Raw genomic sequence first — 25,578 nt, forward strand, 5'->3', positions numbered from 1 at the left:
ACAAAGGTTTAGGAACCACATCTGAATCTCCAAACTTCCTGGAGATGGGAAGGAGATGGGTGGAGATGGTGAAGAGGCGGTTCTGCCCATTTAAAGGCCATGCAAGCATAGCAATACTGCTCCCAGCACCCCTAAATCTACCCTAAAAGGTAGGTTGGGATATAAGTAGGAATTACAAGGAGAACTTTAAACTATTAAAATGGGTTGGACTGGCACCAAACTTCTGCTTAAAAAGCTGCTTATAATAAACAAGAATTACTTACAGTATCACTGCAAGATCATCAGAGGACTCAGAGATCCAAGAGTAGCTGGTTCATCTGGTTAAGACCTGGAAATAGTGTCACATATCAGCAAACAACACCAAGCTATATTTTTTATGAGGCTGTCAGAACAGGAGGAAATGTTCAAAATCAGATTGCTGGGCCACACTGTGACCTAATCCTGGCCAACAGAAGAAAATCCACCCTGATCACTTGCTCATCACTGATAAAGGCGGAAAAATTCAATTCACTAGATAAGAATGTTAAGTTTGTCTGGGTTGTATTACAGATCACTTTTAAGCCTTTAAAAGGGTTAATGGGATCCTAGTGATAATAAATACAGCATGCAGCTGTGTAGGTGCTAGGGAGACGAATATAGGTTGATTTTTACAAACTTAACCTATGCAGGGTGAGTCATAATTTGCACCTTGCGTCATTCAATAAATTGGTCTTTTGAAAGTCAACCCACTGTGAATGGGCTGCTAGCTCTCAAAAAGCAAGAACACTGCTGTCCTGCCTACAGGCTGCCGAGTAGTAGGCATCAAAAAGCTATTCTCCCTAGGTTATAATGTGATGGCAATAATGGGATCCAAACAACTAGATGCTTGTGGGTTGCTGCATCTCTCTTAAAAGGTCAAAAGGTTTTGACTGAAGCAAATGCTTTTATATTGTGAAAGATTCATTCCTAATCATAAATGTGTGTTACTGTCATTCTACTGCTGCTGTGCCTTGTAACATTGTTTCTTGACTCAATTATGCCTAACATCAACTTTTTAATTAATACTTTCATTAGGAAAACCTTGAAGATATAGCTAAATAACATTTGCTTTTGTGCATTTCAACTGTAAGCTTCTGTGTGAAGGAAATCTCTCTATTTTGCAGTCACCCAGGGGGAAAAGAAGCAAGTAGAGAGGAGGTCTACATGTTCACAGGGATCTCTGCACTGAGGAGATGGAATAATCATCTTTTGTTGAGTACAAAAATAAAGGAAAACAAAGTAAACAATACCCTTTTGTTCTGCTTAAGAAAGGCAGGGCTTTAATAGTCTTTAAACGAGATAGAAAATTTCCATCCAAATGGAACCATGGAGTAGGTAGATACATTACAACGTTTTGGAGTTCAGTGATTAAATTTAATACTGTGCCAAACAGTGATTAGTTGATGAAGGGCATTCATAAATGGAGTAGAAACAAGGGAAGTGTGGATCCCTCCAGTATAACACTGGGCCTCCGGTACAGTTTGGTGTTCAGCTTTGTACTTTTAATAACAGGGTCAAATGAAAAAAAAGTTTAATTTGATTCATTTCCCTAAGGAAACTCAATGGAATTCTAAACACAGGCTGACTGGTACATATTACTAATACTTCAGTATTCAGGGTCAGATCCAAGAAAAGGACTTAGGTACCTATTGAAGCAGAGCAACTTACCCCTTTCTTTAGCATTTTTCCAGCTCACTGACTCACTCCCCTGCTTAGAATATTGCTTCATGTGAATCCCATTACTAGGTACCGAATTTTCCCAATTCGCTGTACAGGCAAAGTAGCATCCTAATTCAGGTTTCTGAATTCCAGCCTCAGAGCTTGGTGCCTACCTATGTCCTTTATGGATCTTTGCCTTAGTGCACTAAAGTCCCCTGTTGAGCCCAGTGCGGCACATGTAGCTTAACTGCCTTTTGCAAGGCTACTTGGGGAACCTGCGCCAAAGGAAGACGCAGAATTTTAAAGTTCCTAATTCTCACTCCCATGCTTCTAGGAGCCAACCCCAGGGCTTGACCCAACAACTAGTTGAAAAAAGGAATTCTTACTGAAACCACTTCACAAAACAGTAGTAGGAGTTGACCAAGGTTAATCACTACTTTGACATTAAAGGAAGTCAGCTGAGGTCCCAAATGCATTTAGCTACAGTCTCACACTAAGCTCAACCTTTTCAGTGATCCTATCCAGTCTACCTGAACAGCTGTAGAACCAGTTATGCCCATTAGTCGCCTACCAGACATGGACCCAGTTCTGTCTCAGGATGCAGTGTCCATTTTTCTTAACACTGTACATACATGAGTAATGATGCAGGAGAGTAAGAGCATAAATCCTTTTCAGCTTAGCTGTCCTCTGTCCTAACCCCATCCAACMCAGGCAGCAAGCACGTGGTGTGCAGAAAGGTCAGCAGTAGCACCTGAGCCCCCAGCATACAGATGGGTCAGGTCTATTTCAGCAAATTGTCACTGGTTTTGCAGAGGAGAACAAGCGAGATCTTGTAGATTCATAAAACAAAGTTACCCCAAGAACTCTTAGAAGTGACATTTGAATGAAATAAATCTTTCATTTCAATTTTGCTAAATGAACTGCTACAGCCCCATCACAGTCACACCTACTGCTCAGTATGTCCCAGTACAGAAAGCTGATCACCTTCAGTATCTGAAGTCTCACACACCAAAAATATAAGCAAAATTAAATAGAGATATCTCTACAGTAGAAGACATAACTCCTCTATATCCAGTCCTTCCCTGCTTCCTTTTCTTTCAGCATCTATTCCTGCAGCCCAAGAAAAGGCCATCATCATTTTACTTTGAAGGAAGACCTCTTGCTTTAAACCCGTTTTGGACTGGATTCTACTCTTAGCTGCATTAGTGTAAATCTGCTGTCTTTTCATTGACTTTCTCCAACTGCTTTCTGGTGCAAGCAAGATCAGAACCTTATTTTGGTGATTATTTAAATTTGCAGGGTTATGCTAATGGTCAATATTGGTGCAGGCCATACATTTTGGTAAAATCTCTTCTATTTACGTGGAAGAGAATTCAGAGTTAAGAATGATCATAAGAGCAGCATGATTGTTAAAACTCTTAGCTTGTAGATAATGTCTCAGGCACCTTGCTTAAAATTCTAACCCACCCATTAATTAACAATAATTAATCATCAAGCATGTTATGTGTGCTCAGTTAGTTGCAGTTATCATTATGAGAAAACAAAACAAAACAAGTCTAGAAAAAACCATCTCAGAGTCTCTATTTAACACTTCAAATGAATCATTGTGTAGGTTCTTATCATCATCCTCCATCACAGATAACTTCCCTGACTGCCAAAGGGCCTGGGAGCTTTTGTCCTCACTGGGGAAAGCAGGTGATTTGTACCTTAGAAAAATTTCAGACTTATTCTTTACATATGATTTGAGCTCCAAGTGGTGGTAAGAGGGAAGTCCTGGAGGCTTTCTCCACAGTGATCTGAATGCCAAGAAATGGGGCAGTTTACTGGAATAGCAACAGCTTTTAATGTCTTTGAAATGACAGTTTAACTAAAAAGGTACAATATTTTATATTCAGTGAAGCTGGGCTAGACCTTTGGGCAAGGAGTCTGTCTGCTTACCAAGGGTGGGGTAGGTATTTTCTACCTATATAATGACTTCCTACTGCAAGTGGGTCAGGTAATTCAAATAACTAGCCAGAACTGCCCTTGGTCAAGTCTGGTAGAAGTCTAGCCTGTAAGTAAATACATCCCTCTGGTACAGAGTGCACATCCTCTGTCATGTGATGTCTCAGCCATTTCCTGGTACTGCCACTCCAACAAATACTTCACTTTATCTCCCTCTGATTGTAACAATCGGCAGTTTCACCACTGAGGTTGCTGCTGCTGCATTTTCTAGTGTCAATGGCCTGCTGTGAACTGGAAAAACACCTACTGAGAAAACCAGTCAAGCTCTTGAATGCTACCAAGGGCTCCTTCTTTCTCTGCATTTGCTGTAGCACACTGTGCAGTCATCTAGTTTATCAGTTGTCCTTGTCCAGTTCCAAACTAAATGTCTCAGAATCCAGCCTGCACAAATAATCAAATTTTAAACAAAAACTACAACAAAACATCAGTTTGCTAACACTTGAAGTGGGGTAAAAGGCACTGTGTGTGCGTGGTGGGGTGGCACAGTCCCAAACTCAGCAAGACGTCAGAGGTGCTGCCTTGCACAACGGTAAGAAATAGCTGACGAATGACTCCCAGCTCATACCCAGCTCCTGCAGGCACCAGGAATGAAGCAGGCTGCCCTGTCTGGTGGCAAATCTTGCTTTTGTGCAAAGCAGCACCRCCCAAACCAGCCTGTCAAAAAGCACCTGAGAGAACTACTGGAAAGGAAGCCGCAGTTATTGAAAAGATCCTGCAAGTATTCAGAATGCAGCTGTTTGCCAAAAACATAGTGGTATGGCTTTGTTCACTGTAAACATTTTGGGCGATGCTGCTCATATTGTCCCAGTTCACCAAATTGTCTAGCTCTGAAAGAGAGCGGAAATTTTGACAAGCTTTGCAATGAATAACAACTCTTGCTAAGAAAGTCAAAATTATTCCGGCAGACTACAGTTGAACCACAAAACGAGAGGTCCCGAGGAGCAAGGAGATCCTACAGATACAAGTCAGCATGGCCAAAAGGTGTCACCATGTTTCATACCTCAGCCCTTTACTGGAAACCAAATCAGCATAACAAAAAGATATTCGTAGACTCCAGTGGGCTCTGAATTAGACTGATACTGTGTGGGGAACAGCTTGATGAATCCTGACAGTTTAGATTCACCCTTTTAAAACTAAATTTCTGAAAAAGAATAGGTTATTTCATACATCAACTGACGTGTTCGCATAAAAAGTGTTTGCTGTCTTCTTTCATAACAAACATACCCCTGTAAAGAACAAATGACTGCCAATATTATTCCTAAATGTATTTGAAAATTCATACCTCAGCTGTGTCACTTAAAAGTACTGTTTTGATCTTCACAAGGTTATCCCAGTTGCCTTGACCCGTAAAACTAACCACAAACACAATACTGAATGAGTCAGAATACAAAGCTGACTCTAAAAGAAGGGATAAATGCCTCGTGAGAGCAGGGCATACAGGAGGCACGAAGCAAAGTTAAAAGTGCAGCAGTATGTGGTTAACAGCTGAATGAACAGGGGCTGGGATAAATAGAGAACACTTTCCTGTAAAAATTTCCATTTCAAGCTTCTTCACCTCCCAACAAGGCAAACAACTTTCGTAGGTTCTGAAACATCTGCATGGACAAACAAAGGTCTGAGCTGGAAAGTCGTGATCTCCAGGATGCAACCTCTGAGCAGGAAGGTGGTCCACGTGCTCCAGAACTTCTGTTGGAAGGCTCTGAAAAGAGTTTCCAACAGGCTAATACAAAAAGTCCATTCAAATGTGCTCCATAAAATGCCCCTGAAGAAAGATTGTTAGGAGGAGGCTCAGCTTAGTTCTGTTCTCTTCTGTTTAGCTCAGGTGTTGTTTTTTCACACACAGGAACACATGCGCAGAATTAATATACCATACAATGTCTCACTAAAGTCATCAAATGGTGGTTATAACTTTATCCAAGATCAACAAGGTCTTTTTCCACAAGCAATCCTTTGTGTTTGGGAAGCCTTTGCCCTGAATTTTACTGTCTTCCAATCAACTAGCAGGTGTTCTGCACTCAAACTGGAGCTGTTTAAGGGCAACGTGTGTAACAACTTCCCAAGCTGGCAAGCAACGCTAAATAGGAGTTAGGCACCGGAGTGGGTAAATTTTGTTCAGACAAAACAGAAACACTCTCAACAGGAAAAGAAAGGGGGGAAAAAAAGAGGGAAAATTATAGCTTTCTTAGTTTCGGTTTAGTTTTCTCTTTTACGTATTGGCATAATAACCCTCAAAGAAGAGAATGAGGCTGCCAAATCTAGGCATTTTGGTAATCCAACATTATACAGTGGTTGTTCTTAAAACTTTCCAATTTTGTTTCGGTCAACAACATAATGTGCTGATTGTATATGTGATATTCTCTCCACTTTCGCAGGGCATGGATAGCTGTATACTGCTAATATTGAAAGCATGTTATTTAGGGCTATTTGACTTTTTTTTTTCCCCTGGAGAAAGCACTTTGGGGTAGGAAAAAAAAAGTGAAAAAGCTTGATGCCAGATGTGTCATTTTTCAATTTAAAGCCACACCAGGATTTTATAAGCCATACTACTGCTCATTTGTGCACCATTCCCATATCATATTTTTAAAGTCTGTTTCTAGGATCAGTGCATTGTATGGCATAAAATGTGTTGTTTCTCACTGAGTTAAGAGCTCTTTGCAGATGCGGCCTTATGCCCTGAGACAGGCAAAACCGTGCCCCCAGTTTATGTGATCTAATGTCACCCATGAAAGGCTTCCAACATCTTAAAGAATTCGTGCGAACCAGAGGAGACTGCTGCCATGCTTTGCTACTGTTGAAGGGCTTAAAAAAGACTTCAGGCAAACTTAGAGGATGTGTGAAAGGTGTCAGTGCCCTGAAGTTCGTGTAGATGAGGAAAGACAGAGGAAAAAAAGAAGCTTCTTTTGGCCTCTCTTCAGGAAGTCTGGAAGAACAGAAAGGTCTTCATCAGAACACCTGGCTTAAGGTGCATCTGCTTCATGCGCACAAACAAGCTCTGTGCGTTCACTGAAAAATGTGGCCTTGCCAAGGGCCTGTGCCAAACTGTGCTGTTCTACACATACATGCTCTGGCAGAGCAAAAGCGGCCATGAAACACTGTTGGAGGGGACCTCCTGCCAATTCCCACCGAGGGAAGGGAAAGCACCAACCTTGCCTGCCTGCCCCTTTTTCTTCATTACAACCCTTTCCAAAACTGGTGCAGAATCTAAGCAATCCCGACTCAAGCAGCTGCGTGTATGGGAGGATATCAAAGGCAGACAAAAAATGCCTCGAAGCCTGCTCTATACCTCTAGTAACTCAGCTGTTAAGTTGCAAGGAGCAATACAGCGCTTTCTCTTAGTCTACCAAAGAGTGAGCAATAGTCTCCCATCACAACCTCATCAAAGTCCCTCCATTCACAGAAGGAGAGGGCATGGGGTGACACATACTCTAGAAAGTAAGTCTAGTTCAAAACTGGTGTGTTACCATAGGATGGCCTATGCAAGTAGCACTGCTGGCAAATATGTGTGAGCCCTCACGATCTCTTGGATGTACAAAGTAATACCAGCTTGCCGAGATGCTGTAATATTACTCAAGAGTGAAATACATCCCTGCTTAAGTGCTAAGTTTCCAGGCAATGATGGAATTATACTCTTAAGCAGACTATGACATTACTGTAAGTGCCATCTTTTTTGCTACTATAATGTTTCAGTCTGCGTAAGAACAAAACTCTTATCTCTTCTGTGTTCTCTTCTTCCCTATGCCTATACGGAAGAACTGGCACTCCGTCTCTTCTATATTTGATCATAACTGTTGATATTTATGGGGCATGTGGATACATGTGCAGCAGAGACAAAGAAAACAGATGTTCATAGGCACTTCTGGCTCTGAAACAAGAAAGGTTGTGTCGCAAGGAGCATGTCAAACCCATGAATAGTACCTATGGTGTTATAATAAGAAAAAGGAAAAGTATTTATACTCTGGAGTCTCAAAAGATGTTATACCAGGCCTGATAACATTCACAAGGGAACAGCCACACCAGTGAGAGCTACTAGAGCTCCAGACACTATCCAAAGTGGCAAGTGGGCCACAGCACCACAGATTCAGCTGGAAGATGGACAGTATCCTCCCACATACAGTGAGACATTTAAAAATATATGGAGATCTCTCCATTTGAAATCTCTCTGCTTGCACCAAAAAAAAGCATCTCTTGTGCACAACAGCCTAATGGTTAGAATTAGATAAGCACAGCAGACAGCAGCTCACATTGTTCGAAGCCTGGACAGGCCTCCTAGGCAGCGCCAGGGGTCAGCAGGTGCAGAGACTTGGGCTTTAAAGGCTCTGAGTCAGTATCAGTTGTGCAACAGGTTATCAGCGTGGGTTGCTTCCGTACATGGTCATGACCTGTAAGAGTGGAAAAACTTGTTTTGTAGTAGTAGAGGGATTTTCCTGAACTAGGTTAAATAATATTTGTTCAACAAAAGCCTGAAGTTGCTGGAGCTGCTCTGGATTGACCTTAGCATAGCCAAGATCTGATCTTTAATCTTCCTTCATCTACCACAATGCAGAAATCAGTGAGTATTCATTTTTGTGTTCATTCGAGGTTCACAGCAGAAACTCAGAACTGGTTTTCTGGAACCCTTGATCCTTCAGAAAGAGAAATCTGAACAATTTCTCAAACCACAGGAAACTTAAAAATAGCACTTGTTCCAGCACAGTTACACATTGTTGTTCTTGAAATCTGGGTTAGAAAATACTTACAGAGTCTCTAAGAGAGAGGCCTGAAGCAAAGTGTCTCTGCTGCTGTATTCCTTTCTTTAAACAATTAACTGTGAGCAGAGGAACTGCTGAAGCCAGTTTTGCTATGGATTTTTTCCTTGAGACTAATTCCCACATGGATGCTCCAGTGCCTAACATGCGTTTCACCCCTACTGCAATCATTCCCTGGGGAGAGGGGGAGGAACAGCAGTGGGAGACACAAATTGGGCCTCTGTGCTGTATTTGACTTCCTATGTTCACAAAACACGTAGGATTTTATTTCCAAGACTCTGCCCTTCTAATTGGATTGAAACTGGAGAACAGGTTGAAAAGTTATTGGGGGAGACATTCAGCTGTTTTAGCGAATGCTCCCTCTGCCACTCATGCTTTATCACTGACGGGAGACAGGAGCTAGTGACAGAGTTTTGCAGTGCTCCACCAGAGTCCTCAATAAAGTGCAATTTTGAAGGATTATTTTCAGGAAGGTAGAATGCCGTCCTCACCTGGCAAATCAGCAACTCTCCACTAAAGGCAGCAATGTGATGTTTATTTACCCTGCTCCCTCCGATTTCAGGTGGGCTAACAATATTATTTCCCCACAAGGAGGAGGACTCAGGTAGACTAACCAAAAGTCAATTAATAGCTCCAGATTTAGACTCAAATGGATACACTACCAAGGAATGCTGCTCCCTGCTAAATATGCCTGCCACTGTTTTATTAGCCCACAGAGCAACTGCAGCTGCCTCCTTTCTCCCTACCTGAGCACACTTGCATTAAGGACCTTCTTCGCCAGCAAAATTAAAGACATTACGTGTTCCGATGGCCAGAGTTTGGTATAGTCTCATAAAACAATGAAAGAGGAGCAAGAGATGGGTGAACTTAATCCAGTTTAGGGATGTATATTTAATATGCGTTTTCCTATTTTAAGTAGTCTCTCCATACTATTGACTTCTTCTCTTGCTCCCCCCCTTTCTTCTTTTTTACATTTGAGCTGCAATATTTCAACAGCTGAGAGGATAACCTTTCACTGCAAAGATGCTTAACAATTATCATCTGCTCGTGAAAGAGCCTACAGCATAAGAATTGACCATTTCCTCATAACTTTTTAAGTACAGACTATTAAGAAAGGCCTGTAAATGTCTGGACAGCATCTACAAAGAGTGGAGAGGTTACGATTTGCAAATGATGTTTCTTTTCCACTGTAGGTGGATCAGTATGCACTTGGGAGTAAAGCTGCTATCTTTTGGGAATGTTTCCAGGTAACTCCGTTCTAACCACATTTGCTTTGTTTGGTTGTGCTTCAGGAACTGAAACTAGCTTGGCTCCAGCATTAAATAACTGAGCAGGAAATAGCAGAAGGTTTACCATATACAGACTGAGCAGGGGTGGAGCAATATATTGAACTAAAAATACTGCAAAGACTGGTGTTGGGAGACTCAGATTGGCCCCATTTTAATTAGGAGATACACAAGCTCCCAAAGCTGGTGATTAAGTTATCTTCATTGAAAACACATTCACATACTCAAACATCACCTTGCTTCAAGAAGTGAAGAATGAAGATATAAAAGCATGATGCCCAAAAAGGAAGATCTATTAAAAAAATGCCTTCTACACTTTGCTACTTTGTCTCCATGCCCTTTAGCAGCTGGGGTGCCACCCCCCCCCACAAGTGATGGGGTTAAGGTGAAATCTTTAACTGACCCTCAAAATGTTCTGTAATAATGCTAACCTGATAGGAAGTTTAATCAAGTGAGGGGGTGGTGGCTGTCTCAGTTATGATTACTGTTTTGAAACTAAGGGAAAGATAAGGATAACCTCAACCACACAGATGAAAAGAGGCAAGTAAAATACAATGTTGCAAATAAAACATAAAATTTGAGGAAATTTTGGCAAGGGAGTAGCTGCAAACCAAGTCCCAGACCATTAGCAGGAGAGAATTAAATACCAAAATTAATATTCTTAGAGTCAAGACTTCAAATCCTTCAAAAACTATTACTCAAACTTTTAATTAACTTGTAAAGACTAAATAAAAGCAGCTCAGAGTTTGCACCCTTCGTTGCCTCCGATCCACACTAAAGTTGTATCACTAGAGTCAGTGAATCAATGGAAAACAAGCAGAAATGAAATCCAGTCCCAGACTCGGGTAACGAACTCTGGGTTTGACCATATGTTATTCTTTGAACAATAAATATTTTACTGTCTCCTAATCACATTCTGGAAGAATGAATCCTACTCCAGATCTTAAGTGGACTGCAAAAATAAAACCTAGACAGCTCATTTATTGATACTGTGGAATATCCAAACAAGTAATTTTATTGCTATTAAGCAAAATATAACAGCTGGAAAAATAAACCTTGAGCTGTCATTGAGAGTTCAGATACAGAGAAAGAAAGTGAAATGGTTGAAACAAACAGAAAAAGCAGATCCCAAGAAACACTGAGAGTGGGGTGGGTGAGCCCCAGCCCTTCCGATTACGGGCAGATCAATGCGGCTGTTTGGTTTGGTGGATGGAGAGATAAGAAGCCAGGTGGGAAAGTGCCCCATGAAAGTAAAGGTATATTGTATCTAATCCCCTAGGCAGAAAACTGTGGGAAAAAGTGCTGTTGGCAAAGTACACCAGGCATGCAAGCCTGCTACACTCTGCTTGCTGAACTTCAGAGGAAAACAGGAGCACCGATGTTAATATTGACACAGGGGTCTCCCTAGCCTGGAAAAAAAAGGGAAAGAAAACAGTGGATATCCAAGAAAGTTACTCCTATCATTATAAGTCTTTCCAGCTCTATTTAAAGACAGAGAAGGAGCCAACAGGAGAAGCTGCRTTTTGCAGCTCTGCATAAACACCCGCAGATAAGGGTGGTACCAGGTGTCAGCTAGCCCTGCAAAGTCACTGAAATGTCAAGGATTGTTTTTCCTCTACTCCCTTTCTCTTTCCTCTGACTGGGAACTGCCAATGTTTATTTAAAAGATATCCCTTGTATTTGGCAAGAATGCCAGCAGGGCAGACATTAATGGATTATTATTTGGAGCTGGAAGCCTGCCAAGGTGATAAGGATAGCCTGCCTACCCAAAGGCCCCAAGCCATGCCATTAACAGTGGGAGTTCGAAATGAAATCGTCCTGCCAGATGCTTTGCTATAGTGAGTTCAGCAGAGACTTTAAAAATGAGCTGCCTCCAATTTATATTTATCTGACCTATAAAAATAATTAAATAAGTAAAGAGACAGACACAGGCCAGAATGGGGGAACTGATCCATCTGTAAGACCCAAGTCTGATCCTTCTGTTTTTCAGCGGCGCAAAGAATTCACTCAAATTCACCGTGAAGTCCCTATGAATGTTTCCGTTCACTTCTCTGCCCTTGAACCAGATCTCAACCTGGAAGCCCTGAACTCGACAGCTAAAAGCAGCACAAGTGAGAGACCTCATTGTGCTGCGGCAACTTCAACAGCAAAACGACGGTGAAAACATACCTCGGTTTTAACGCTGCTCCGAAGAGGAAGAGCATGTCTTTGTTAGCTATCCCCATAAAGAAATGGTTAATGCCAGCACCCCCTGAGAAGGCAAGCCTGAAGGAATGTGATATTTTGTGTCTGAGATATATTTAGATTAACATTGTTTACTATTAATCTTCTTCTCTGCAAAGCTCCTTCTCTCCCAACAAACAAAAAATGACCAGTATCACTCCACCCTTTATATCACATGTTTTTTGGGAGATGACCTTTTCCGTGGCCCATCAGACAACATGCACTATAATTAAGGTGCTTTTAATACAATTTAGTAAAAGCAGGAGCTGGGGCGCAGTAGCATTTACTGCTGTGATTGAAAGCCTTAAAGGTTATGTGGAATTTACCAAGTAGTAATTTTATCTGTTTGGAGCTGGCAAAAAAAAAGGATCTTTGTGCTCATTTGAGAAGCTGGTCTGCCACTAATGAAGCTGAAGTAAATAGAGCTGCTATCCTGCTTCTCATGAATGCATGCAATGAAGTACTACCCCAGACAGGTGTTTGCTCTTAAAAGAAAACACGTATAAAGATTTAGTAATTTTTTTCTTTGGCTTTCTTTTTCTCACCTGCGATATGCCTAAAATAGACCCATAGGTTCCCGTTCTGTTACCTCAGGGAGAGTACACAGCCAGCCTTTGCTGGTGACTTCTGCTACCTCTAACATGGACCATTCTAAAGCCCAGCTCAGAACATGACGACCCTCATGTAGAGCAGTCAGTCGAATTCACACCAAAGGACGACGGCTAATACTTCCAAAGGAAAGTATTAGCACTGAAGTGCCTAAATAAAAATACATTTCTTTACTTACTTATGCYACTTCATTGTATCTTTGTGCAACTCCTCCTGAGGTTTTTAAGCAAAGCAGGATTATTCTCTGAAACAGGACTTCACAAGCAGAACAAAATTCAGACATCTGGAGTTGTAGAGCCATCCTTGGTATCAAGTCAGTCATATGAAAAGTGTTGAGTTTACAAGTCAGAAGAGAATTAATTTAACAGCAAACCTAGGATCTGGACGTCAGCCTGCATGTTGTCTGCTTTTTATACTACACCAGTACTGCAGACATTCAAGTACTCAGCCTGTAGCTAAGGTAGCAAAGGATAGCTGATTCTGAACAGTTCTGTCCTTTTCCCACCAACTGTCTAAAAGAAGGATAAGGAGGGGAAAAAAGGCTTTTTTTCTCCTGATATTCCTTTGTGCAGCTTCTTGATGGGAAGATATACTTTTAGGTGAGGTTAAACAAACAATTTATTTTTGATGGACATACCAAGAATTAACAAAAAAAAAATTGAATGTATTCTATTTTTTGAAAATAGTTTACATTTTTAGATTAATGCCTAAGCTGGAATGCATAATTTAACAAACTTTGTATTCCATATTCCTCATGGAGAATCTTCACAACAGGAAGCTGATAATTGCTGAAGCAGTGTTGAACACTACTGAGTTGTCAAAGGTGAAGTTATTAAATTCCTGGACATAACTTTATATTAGCATCAATTCCTGTGGTGATTATTTAATATGGAGGTTGTTCAGTCTCCAAGTCCCTTGGTCTCACAGTCACGAATTACTGGAGCTTAAGTAAGTCATCCATAAACGTAGTGTATGGGGTCTCCAGCCTGCAGTGGCACCGTCAAAAGAGTTCCTAAGCCCCAAGAGACATGGAGCACTGCTGCAAAGGAGGACAAACTTGGCCCTGGAAAACCCACTTACTGTTTCCTTATCGTTCACTAGGAAACACAGGTTGTGTTTCTCAGCAGCAGTTTTACCATTACAAACAGCAATCTGATTCCATGCTATCACAGCTTATTCCTAGCACTAGGAGTGGGTGCACTGAGGAAGGACAGATGGAGGCTGTGCCACAGTCAACATTCACTCGGGTGTCTCTCCTCACCCACTCCCCTGCCTTCTCATTCCTGACTGCGCTGGGACTGCTCTGACCCCACCCCATACGCTCTCTTCCATACTGTCTCCTTAGTTGTTTTTCAAGAGCTTTCTTGCTGCCCACATGTGTACCCTCCTCCTCTTGGATGCTGTGTTTTCTGCAGAAGCAACAGATTGCTGTGATGTTGTCCTTTTGATCTAATGAGAAAAACTCCTACAACAATCATGTGCATGTGTTTCTCTTCGTGCTGTTTAGCAATGGAGCTTGGAGGCACACATCTCTCTCAGGATCCTTCTTTTTCTGTAGGTCCTATCCTTACTGCCACTGGCTTCTCAGTTTATTAAGTTTTTCTCCCTCGCCACCCCACGCCTGCATTTGTTTCCTTTTGCGCTCAGTATGAAGCCATCAAAGCCCCCATATTTTACCTGCCCTCTCCCCGTGGACTGCTGCTACTATTTTCCAAGGCGAAACCTCTCACGCACAGCAAGTGTAGAAATGATCTCGATCCCACTATCTATAACCCGATGCTTAGAGCTCACTAAGTTCTTAGACAGTGCACATTTATCCATGGCTTGAGCATAACAAAGGGCTCTTTGAAGTCGGTCAGAAAAGTCTAGCTGACTTCAGAAGGAGCAGACGAGGTCCAAGGTCACTGCCAAAACATAGTACAACACTTGTCCATTTTTTCTGCTATCCCACCTCTCATAATAGCTCACGGAGACAACAGGATCTCTTCATGGTTCAGCTTTACATGGATATCAGGTTTCTTTCTCATTTTTGCTGGTGATCGTTTTATGCCTCAAACATGGACTCAAAGATAGATTTTAAAACTGATGATGATCGCTACTTCTACTGCCACAGCCTGTTCTAAGATCTCAGGAAACTGTATTCTTACACAAATAAATTTAGCATTTCAAATCATCCTGGGAAGATAAAAAATAGTTGCACATATCTTGCTACGGACAGTGAGATAGTTACAGATCTGCCAAAAGACAAACCTGAACATTTGATGGTAAGAGAACCCTGCTCTGGAATTTGCTCCTGGCATCCTGTTCTAAATCACCTGGAGCCTCAGCTAACAAATCATCTGAATCTCTGTGCTGTGGTTAATCTCAGTGCAGAAAGCAGCACTGCTTGGCACAAAAGCTAATCCTCACTGGCTGGAGGAAACGCAAAAGTGCATTTTCTTAGCAACTGAAGATGTATCTATCAAAGGGAACTTACCGCAATGTGCAATACCCATTCTTTGCCTCTCATTCCCTTCAACAATGTGAGACATCTTGGGATCATCGGTTTTTACAGAAAACATTCCTTTATACTTCTCATCTTCTTTCTGATCACATTACTGGATAGCCACATATTTCTTTGGAAATTCCACTTCCTTCTCAAAGTCCCCTATCTCCCCCCACAAGAGGACTGTGGGCTCTCTCAGTGTAGACCCTTTTGCACTTTCTGAGCCTAGGGCCCTCCAGATGTTTCAGGGTGGCTTTACACATGAGCTGATAGGTGTTAACTTCCATGAGGTTCCCCACGTAGACATGACGTGTAACATACATTAGCATTGTGGCCTTGACCGTGGAGCTCTGAGGCAGAGGGTCTGCACTGCGTACGTAACTAGTTTGAACTTACTGCATTGACCATATGACGAAGAGTCCTCTGTACATTCAGGGATCAATTACAAACCATGAACACAGCACACCCAACACGCCCAGCAGCAGGCCTCCTGCGGGCTGTTGTTGGGGATGCTGGAGGAGGCCTCCCAAACTGGGGATCCAGGCTTCAGGAGTGCACTGCACATGGGATTCTTACCCAAGAGCAAAGTGGCTTCTGTCCCTGTAGCTTGACCGAAAGGTGACCGAACCTGTCTGAGAAGACTTAGATGCACTGCACAAGAGCAGGCTCACACATGTATGCATCTGTACTCTTTCAGAGTTTCCCTATCTCTTCTGGCATTAAAAGATCTTTTTTGGTCATGGCAAAGCAGGACTGTGAGCACCTACTCTAAATATACTATCTGAGAGCCCAAGCATGTATTAAAACTGCTCCCATACACTTCATTAAAGTGGAAAGAACAAAGAGCTATGCTCCTGGAGCTCAGTTAGGTCAAACAAGGGGTTTCAGTTGCCCATTTGCTTCATTTTGCCATCACCTTGAAGGCAAAAACAGGGAGTGGGAAGGCACCCGGAGAGAAAAGCTGAATAAATCATTCGCTGTATTAGCAGGAGGCTGGATCGGCAAGCCTTGCTCATTTAGCTACCTTAAACCTCATCCAACCTGCTTATCCCCCAGGTGCGGGAATAACAGACCACTTGAAAGGTAATATTTTTGCTATTAGTGAAGAAAGGAAAAAATGTGATCTTTGCTGTAGCTTGGGAATAATTTTTCCAGAGCTATATAGAATGAGCCTGAGTGAATACTGCTATTTTTGGCAATAGCCCTCCTGCTTAGCTCACATCAATAATTTTAATGCTTTATTTGTGGTTTGGGCTGTAAGCAACGGTGAAAGCCTGGAGAGAAAAAAAAAGTGGCAAAATTTGCTAAATAATTTTGAGTTCATGACATTCATAAAAATACACGAAAGATTTCAGAATTCTTAGAGTCCATACATGCTCATAAAGCTGAGCTATGAAAGCATTTTATTTTACATATGCAAACACCACTGAATTACTTTTTATGAGGCTTTAATTAGACCTTTAAGGTTTCAGTGGTTACAATGATAGACTGTCAATCACGTTCTTAGGTTCCTGTGTCTTGCGATGTCATTAATGCAGAGAAGCTCGTGTTTTGTCCCAGCAGTGTTCTTCTCAGTAGTTTCTACTTTTTATAAGACAGCAGCACCCAGAAGTCCCAGTCAGAGACAGGGCTCTGGTGTTTCAGGTGCTGCATAAACAAAGAACCGAAGCCTAAAAAGCACTTAACGTTATAGGAGAAGATATTTCACTACGATAATTACAGCTTATGTTGTATCTTCTTCTTTGCAATTGCACGGTGGTTATGACCCCTATGTAGGTGGCCTGCTTTTCAGAGCTGCAGAGCCCCCAGGGCTCCCTCTGAAAATCACGTCTCCTCCTACACGCCACTGCTTACTTTTTTCTTTTCCCAAACCTGTATTTTGGGAAACAAAGCAGTACCACTAGACTATATTTGGAATAAGATGTACCATAGGTGGAGACTTGTCCAACCAAAGAAAATGTGTCTCCCAAGCTCACTGTTTATTTAAGCAGAAAAGGCTCATTTCTTAACTGGAGTAAATCAGCAAAGCTCACTGAATCTATGCTCATTAACCCTGAACAGATTGCTGGCTCAAGTCACGGTAATATCCACCGAGCAAAACCATTTGACCAGAAACCCCACAGAAAACCAGAGAAAAACTGTAGGCATGTCTGAAAACCTAGAACTTGACAGAAAAGGGCTGTCTTGCTCCTAAAAATCTTCCTTCCTCTGTTCACAGAACTTATCAAAAATATCTTTGATTTGTAAAAAATATAGCAAAAAAGTTGACCATCCTGACAGAAATTATATTCATGTATAAACTCGTTCATAATAGCCCCAGTGCAGCTAAATATTCACAATCTCTTAATTACATGAGGAATCACACTATAGTTAGTGATACTACTCAGGTTTCTAATAGTTAGGCATGTACTTAATTAATTGGTTGGATCAGGCCAACAGTATTAGGAAAAATACTAGCTGGGACAAGTGCTGTCTTCAACAAAATCAGATATTTAAGATCCTACTGGCATCCACAAAAGAATAAAGATATTTGCATGTTCTTTACCAGGCAAAAAAAATATACAGAAGCATCAACTCAGGCCCAGTAGATATAATCTGGGACTAGGACTGTTGCTAAGTGAATAACTTAGGCTGGAGGAGAAATAATCTTTTTTACTACTCCATAGCAACTCTAGCTTTTCCTAAAAATTATGTGGTTAGGTTTTGAGAATTCTGTAGCCAATGATGAATTCAAAATGATCACATTAACAGAAGGAAGAGTAAAAGCACAAGAGAAATTCTAGGGCCCTTCTCCATCCAACAAACACACATTAATTATGTCAGGCTGAGACTTACAAATACAGGGTTAAGCAACCAATGAGTTTTTTTTCTTAAATTGGAAGCTAATAGGGCAGCAAGGCCATGTGCATCATGTTTACAATACCATGTACTGGCTGCAATTAGAAGTTGTGGATTTGATCATTAATTCACTGGTTTAAACACACATTCATTGGCTGAAACACAGTCATGCTGGGTTTAATAACAGCGATTGCAGAGTGCATTATTTTAGTTCATATTAGTACTATGAAGACTTGGGGAAAAACTGCTTGGCAGACAAATTCATCTTTTAAACACAGTTGAGCAAAAAACCAACATGTTGGCTCCTTGCCCCTGAGTAAAAATGTACCCAGAAAGTACATCTAAACCAGTTTCCCAAGCAGGCGGTACAGAATACTCTGGGCTATAGCCCCAGCAACCCTTCTAGTTGACGGTCCTCTCCCTTGTTTAAAGATGCTCAACAAGCATCAAGCCAGACAGYGAGAATGAGAACGGCCCATAAAACGCAGCCCTGTGGACTTGACACATGCCTCGAGGGCAAGAGGCTGGTTCCAGGGAGCGATCCAGAAGACATAGTGTTCTCTCTTCAAAATGAAAACCTCATCCCAAAATGTAGTGATTAAGACCATTCCTGGGAGCTGGAGGGGACGAGGGGACTAGAACTCAGCTTTCCTAAAGCCTGCGCAAGCACTCTTATTATTAGACTTGCTATTTTTTAATTCTATAAATCTAATTATTAGTATTTGATGAAACAGTGATGCAGTCACCACAAAAGAAAGTTCTGTCAGCCGTTGGACATGTTAGAGCTGAAACTAACTGGGAGCAATAAAAACTGCATTTTCATATAAAATTACAGTTCTTCAGAAAAATAAGCCATAATTGTAAAATATAAACACACAGTCACCTTGATCAACCAAGCGAGCCTCCTCTTACACTCCTAACCAATAACTTTGCAATTCCAGAAGACTCTTCAACTGGGAGAAGATTTGAGTTTTCACACCAACTCTTTTAAAGATGATGGGTTATCTCCCACCATACTGCAATACGTCCAAAATGTGGAGAATATTTCTGACACAAGAAAGCCACCCTTTCAAGCATCTCTTTAAAACCAAAAGAGATATTTTAAAGTACTGTAACTCTGCTGCATAACCTTCTAGCCCGAGCCAGTGCCTCAGGCACATTTACTGTGAATCATTACATAGAAAAATATTACCCAGTGTAAGGCAACAAAAGTACGTTAGAAAGAATATCAGTATCTGTATACCTAGAGCCTGACACACTACAGAGTCACTCCAGTATAACCTGATGAGAATGAGTGAATTTACAATAGCATAAAGCTGGAATAACAGTGGTTGAAAGGAACTAAATAGGAATCAGCCTCAAACTGATTAGGGACCATAAAGAAACATGTGGCCTCAATCATGACAGTGCTGGGTTTTGAGAACAAAAGCTACTTCTCCCTTTCATAGCGACACTTCTTGAATTACATACTCCTTTGAGACAGGAGACATGCTAGGCCATGATACACAGATAACCACTAGCCTAAGCAAAAGATTTCCTTCTGGTCTACACTACTTTAATTATCTTAAGCAGGATTTTATAAAAAAAAAAGCACTACTTCCTAGTCCCTCATTTAAGTATACTCCACCAGTTATGATATATTCCAGGGACTATGAGCCACATGCCAGATATGCCCTCTGACTTTGGTTCAAACAGCATATGGCCAAGGGGTTCTGAGTTATTATTTGATAATACTGAAAGGTATTCTAGTGTGTGGTCCATCAAAGGCATCTGAACAGTTCATTCACCCTTCAGCGAAGGAAGGTTTTCCCATGCTGGTATATTCAAGCCTGCCTATAATTTGAAAAGGATGATTTTTAGAGCTGGTTACAATTYAAACCTTACAACTTTGAGCAGCTTTTGGACTATAATGTCAATGTTCATTAGGGAAGGAAATATGAGAGAAATTACATTAGAATTTAGAAAGTTTTAGGCAACTGTGCTTGTTTTATTCCACCTTTGGRGAGCTTCAGCACCCTTGTGCAAATGGTATTACACAAAGTAAATGCAGTGTAATGAATTCTACCTCAAGAGGAGCACAACTTTATAGAGGCTCCAAGTCATCACAATGTCTCCTCACATGTCAGAAATTTTTATTTTAGCCTAACGTGCAAAAGCATTGTGTAAATGTGTCTGTCCCCATCTTCTGTCCCTAATAACTTTTGAACCTACTATCTGATTTCAAACAAATTCAGCAGAGCAGAAGAGACTTCTACGATATTGAATTTCTATGAACTGTGTGAAAATAGGTAGGTGGGTATACAAGAAAAAGGTGATCAGTGCTGCCCGCAAGGGAAAGGCTGTTAAATGAGCTTGCCCTTAATTAGACATCACAGACTCTTTTCCACACTGGAAATGAAATATGATGCTTTTCCCAGTGGTGAGATACTTAATTAGAGTTTTGACCTTATATTCACCGAAAAATCCAACAAAGAAAACCACAGTGTGTATTAGACTACTCCTTGTTCAGACAAAACCTGTTGGGAAAACAAGGTAACAAGGCAATTTTCTGGCAGTTAAACAGTTAAAATGTACTGGTTGCTCTGCAGGTGAAAGCAAGTGTGCAGACAAAGAGAAGACAATAGCACCATTTTAATTAAAAAAAGGGGGAGCACCTGCTAAGTTTGATCAGATTTCCTCCCCTCACCCAGAACTGCAAATGTAAACAGATGGGGTGCCTCAGGTAAAGGATATCTGGCAGCACAAAAAAAAAAAATCTCTTCCCACTGGTAACAGTTAGATGGATCATATTATCTTAGTAAAGTAAATATATTTTTTGGCCAAAATATCACTTTTATTTCAGGCTTTTTTCTTCCATCTCTGAACAGATCATGCTGGGTTCAAGGTGAAATCATTTGGCTAGTTGCTAGGGTAGATCTGTAGAAAATTATGGATTAAAAAAAAGCCTCAACATCACCAACAGCAAATGACCAAATGCCACCACTGTCACAAATTTGATTTGGGGCATTCCTGAAGCCTCAAACTTATCATTTGTACTGGGGAAAGACCTCCTGATGTAATTAATTCCTTTTAAAGAATTGTAAAGACAAGCAATGTTTATAAAGTTGAGTGCAGAGTTTCACCTTGTAGCCTGTGTAGGAGTCCAAGACAGCTACACAAAGCCTTCATTCAGGGAGCAGGAGGGCTCTCATTGACAGAAACACTTTCCAAAACATTCTTAACTGGAATTTCAGTGGAAGGTGTTACACAGCTCCAAATATTTGTTTCTTTGTTTCCATGGGAACAACAGCACAGTGGTTTAATAATGAAACAGCATTGATCCTCAGTGTTTGAAAGAGTTCCTCGATTTCCATTTTGAGTTAAAGATTTATTTTTCCATGGGTTTCTCCTCTGCCTCTCTCCCTAGCCACCATCAAGATGTGTAGTTTAATGCCCCTTTCAGACCCAAAACATTAAAGCTAAGTCTTGTAAAACTCATACTGTCCTACCACATATTATGAACTAAGCAAACACACTCTAAGTCTATATGTCTAAAACTTAGGTTATTTCATATCACAGCCTCAACACATGCAATTGTTCAATCACCCTCTCTCTGCATGATGAGGACTCTAATGTTGTTGGAGGGCAACAGAGTCTAAGAGTGTAAAATATTGTCAGCATTTGGTCTTCTAGAGTTGCAAGAAAAAGGGAGGAAGTAAGGAGGGGGGGATAGTCACACAGCTTTACCTTAAACTTTTATACTAACCTAATTCAGGCCTTCTGTACAGTCTATAGGAAGAGGCAAACTCTTCCAGAGGGTTATTCAGAACACAAGTTTACTTGAAAGATTTCTGCAAAAGGCAACTCCAAGTCATCTCTCTCCATTTACTACACAGGGAGCCTACAGACAGTGCCCTCTTATGTCAGGCACCTAAATTAGTGTTTAAAGTTAGGCTGCGCAGATAGTCCTGAGGCACTGCGTGTAATTTTGGTCAAGTTACTGTATCTGAAATTCGTAGGCTTATTATCTAGAAATTGGAAATGGAATTACAACATTCACCTCACCAGTAGTTTTGAGACTGAAGGAATTGTTTTCGAACGTGACAGCAATGTACGCTCATGCTTTATTTCCAAACCTGATGTACGTATTTGCATAAGTACAATTCTTATTAAAATATCTGAGGCTCTTGAGTCATCAGCTGACAGTGGAGATTCTCAAAACATGTAGAGGATGTTCTCCTTGCCTGTCAGTGAGATCTGGATGTTCAGATACCTTTGCTTCTGCTAATCATCAGTAGCACTAATATTATAAAAAACATGTGAATTGTGGCCTAGGTAGCTACTCTGCTAGAAGTGAATCCTGTACGATAGAGCATGGAAGAGTATAAGGAGAATCTCACCACTAGTAAATACTAGCCATGCCACTGGAAAATAAACAGAGACTGACAAATTATTGCTGATGTAATCCCCGTGAGAGTGTCTAGACTAAGGGAGTCAAACCTACTGTCCGTAGGCTGAAGCTGGCTCCCTGGAGTCTTTCCACCAGCCTACAGTTTCTTGTGCAATATTCACTGCAATTCAACCGACAGGCACCTGCTTGCTCGTAGTCCGAAAAGGCCAGAGCGTGTAGCCAGAGAGACTGGGAAGGAATCCTGCTCCCCCTCAGCTGTCCTGTCTTTCACTTCTGCTCCACCAGCCCAGCACTACTGCAGGAATTGCCGAAACGTTATTCTCTCTCCATCCCTTCGCCAGACACGGCACCCCTGATTCTAGAGAGCGTTTGGTTCTTGCAGCCTCCCTGGGTGTTTATAGGTATAAAAGTGGTTACTTTTCCACAAGCAGTGCCTCCCTTTTGTCTCCTGCCAAGGGAAAAGAGAGAATAAAGATGCAAGGGAAAGATTTTTTTTTGTAAGTGGAGATGAAGAGAAGGGTACTGGAAGAAACCCAAGCGAGATCCAGAAATGACTAACATGGAGAGAAAGGCCCAGAACAATCAGGAGTTGGAGAAAAAGCTGGAATGGAGATTCCTTGACGAAGCAACTACCGAGAAGAATGAGAAGAGAAGTAAAGCAACAGACAAAGAAATGTTTCACCAAGACATTTTCTTGTTTAGGCAAAAAAAAAGTATTTTTTACTTCAAATGAAATCTGTAACATTCAAAAATAAATAAATCTTTCAGCAGTGCGACAGGCGTGCAAAACGTGTCTCTTCACTCATCACCCACAGACTTGAACCGAAATAGTAATTTGGCCCTTGCCAAGGTGTACAACCACTTAAATAGCAGTGCTGTAAATCAAAAGGTCTCCACAGTCGCCACATAAGCAAGAGTTTGAAGGTCACGAAGCATGATGCAACAGCCAGGCATGAAATATCTCTAACCAGACCTGGTACTTGTACCTTTATTGTCAATACTGAAAAAAGTCTTCTATTATCCACCTGCGCTCCTTCACATCTGTCACGATGGGGCCAGATAAGGCAAGTAGAAGCTAACAAACTGCTGCAGCTTGCAGTCAGATACATAGTACAGTACAGCCATCCTGCTAAAACATAACAAAAACAGCTCCACCAAGCATGGTGGAAGTTATAATTTCTCTGAGATCTGGCAGATCAAATAGTTCTGGGCAGTTTTGACATTTCCCTAACATTTAAATCTCTCATCAGGCAGGTGACTTCATTCTTTACGCCAAATAAACATCCAACACTTGCTCACAGTAAGGAGTTTTTCCTGGTCATCTCTGCCACCACGTTACCAATATCAAAAAGCCCAGAAGAACCCTCCCCATTCCCATTTATGAAAAACACCTCAGTGGTGGTAATTCAAGGTCTGACCCATCTCCCATTAGAGTTAATGGCTTCAAAGAGGACCAAGGCCCTAAGATCCAGTGCAAGTTCAGATGATTCAAACCACCCAAAGGGAAACAAGTAACGTCGCACAATGACAGGACGATGGCTCGATGGGCCAGATTACCTGAACAGTGGATCATATCTTCTTCTCGTATCATCTCAAAGACAATGAAATAACCTTATGGTTTGCCCCATACTTATGGGCAGCATGCAGATTATTGAGTATGGGCTCTGACTGCTGCGGCCATCAGCCCATGCCCACTATTTTTTGTGAGGGGTGGCACAACAGGAAAATTGAGCTGGTGTGTGACCTGCTAGACACTAATTCCCAACAGAATCTGCTCTGCTCCTGGTGATTGCACGTGGCCTAGATGGCCAGCTGCGTACACCACTACGATGGGAGGAATGGTCTTGCTATTTTTCAGGCAAATGACTGTCACTGCCAGTTTGATTAAATTACAGTTGCTTTGAAAGGCTTAAGCAAATTTTCCAAATGAGCAGAGCAATCAAAAGTATCAAACACAAGACATCATTAGTCCTCCTTCAGCTCAGGAGGGAAGAGGTTCTGCAGTTACTTTGAGTCTTGGGAGAAAAGCACTCAGCTACTAGGGAAAATCCAAATAAATTCAATTTCCTTGGGAAAACTTAGGTCTAGTTCTCAATGCTCCTTTTTGATCAGTTTGTATTTAAGCTTCTTCACTGGACTCACAACCTTTGGCTGAATCCCGCCACCTATGTGTTGTTTTCCTAACAGAAAAAACAGCTGCTTTCCCAAGGCCTTAAAAGACCCATGAGATATGTTACACTACAGTAGTCATGGCAGAACAGGGAGTCTACAAAACATGCAGGGAGCTCTTCTGACCCTTGGTGATATTACAATAAACCTACAAAACAGTAAGAAATTTCTGCTTTTCTTCTAGCTAAACAATGCTTTTCTTTTTGTTAGTTGCTTTCATCTTCTCTATGTTACCAATGACTAAGACCAAAGAGAAAAATAAAGTACAGAGAGGGGGGAAAAAAAATCCTCTCTCAAAATACATTCCCTGTGCCAGAACTATTAGTTAACAATCTGCTTACTGAAAGCCAGTTTAAAGCCCTGTTTAACTGGAAAAAGACCAATAAGTACATTGTTCAACTCTTCCCCATCCTTTTGTGGGCTGCAAACTTTCTGTTGAGTGAACTGTCCTCTCCATAAACGAAACCCCACCACATGCATTGGGTGCATCTTAAATATACTTATTCCCTCAACTTTAAGCAGACACTGCGAGGCTCCAACTTTTTGCTTTGACATCTCCAGATGAAAGGCAATATTCAAGTGCCAAGCACCACAGATTTCTAGTGGTCTCCAATATCCTGAAAATATGTTATTTTTAGTATGTGGTTGGCAGAGAAAGGAAGTGTTAAATCTTGGACCAATATCAAATCTGACTGAAAATTAGCAGCTAGAAACATCCTCTTTGATTATTTATTCAACTCTCCCACATCCGAATAGCCCCAGAGGAACAGTCGTGATGACAGAGTACCAGGAAAACACCTGATGATAGCAGGTGACTACCCAGCATCGGCCCTGTTCGCCACATGAAAACGTCCTTGAGTGTGTTTCCTCGCTTCTGACAAGCGACTTTCTGGCACAAGTGGGGCTGTTTGTTAGAAAAGGGCCCTTGTGCTTAGTGGCAACTCCTCCACCGAAACACTTGTGGAAGCGCAGGAGGAGATAGGAAAACAAAAACCCAGCCGATCCCCTTTCAGCCGCCTTTGTTATCTTCTCAGAGGTCCTTACGGTGAGAGAGCACCCTGCCGAGTGTTGAGTCAAGTTGCTGGTGTTCATAAACAGAGCACAAGAGGCACATTACAATTTGTCAGCGCTCTCAAAGAGGCTTCGAGGCCT

The 25,578-nt window shown here is 41.5% G+C and overlaps 1 protein-coding gene across 30 annotated transcripts in view; it reads right to left on the minus strand.

The window, feature by feature from the left end:
• Positions 1-25,578, minus strand: part of FGGY (FGGY carbohydrate kinase domain containing) — a 343,412-nt gene that overhangs the window by 255,837 nt on the left and 61,997 nt on the right. For 26 of the 30 annotated variants that reach the window (XR_003254040.1, XR_003254039.1, XR_003254042.1 and 23 more), the window contains 2 exons: positions 7,923-8,060; positions 264-328 (listed from right to left, as the gene is read on the minus strand). The gene's annotated coding sequence lies outside the window, so the exon portion shown is untranslated. Of the gene's footprint in view, positions 1-263; positions 329-7,922; positions 8,061-22,439; positions 22,706-25,578 lie in introns of all 30 variants that reach the window. The other 4 variants (XR_003254048.1, XR_003254047.1, XR_003254041.1 and 1 more) reach the window with 2 other exon arrangements.

Source organism: Apteryx rowi, unplaced genomic scaffold (genome assembly GCF_003343035.1).
Source record: "Apteryx rowi isolate R43461 unplaced genomic scaffold, aptRow1 scaffold_284, whole genome shotgun sequence".
Taxonomy (NCBI): Eukaryota; Metazoa; Chordata; class Aves; order Apterygiformes; family Apterygidae; genus Apteryx; species Apteryx rowi.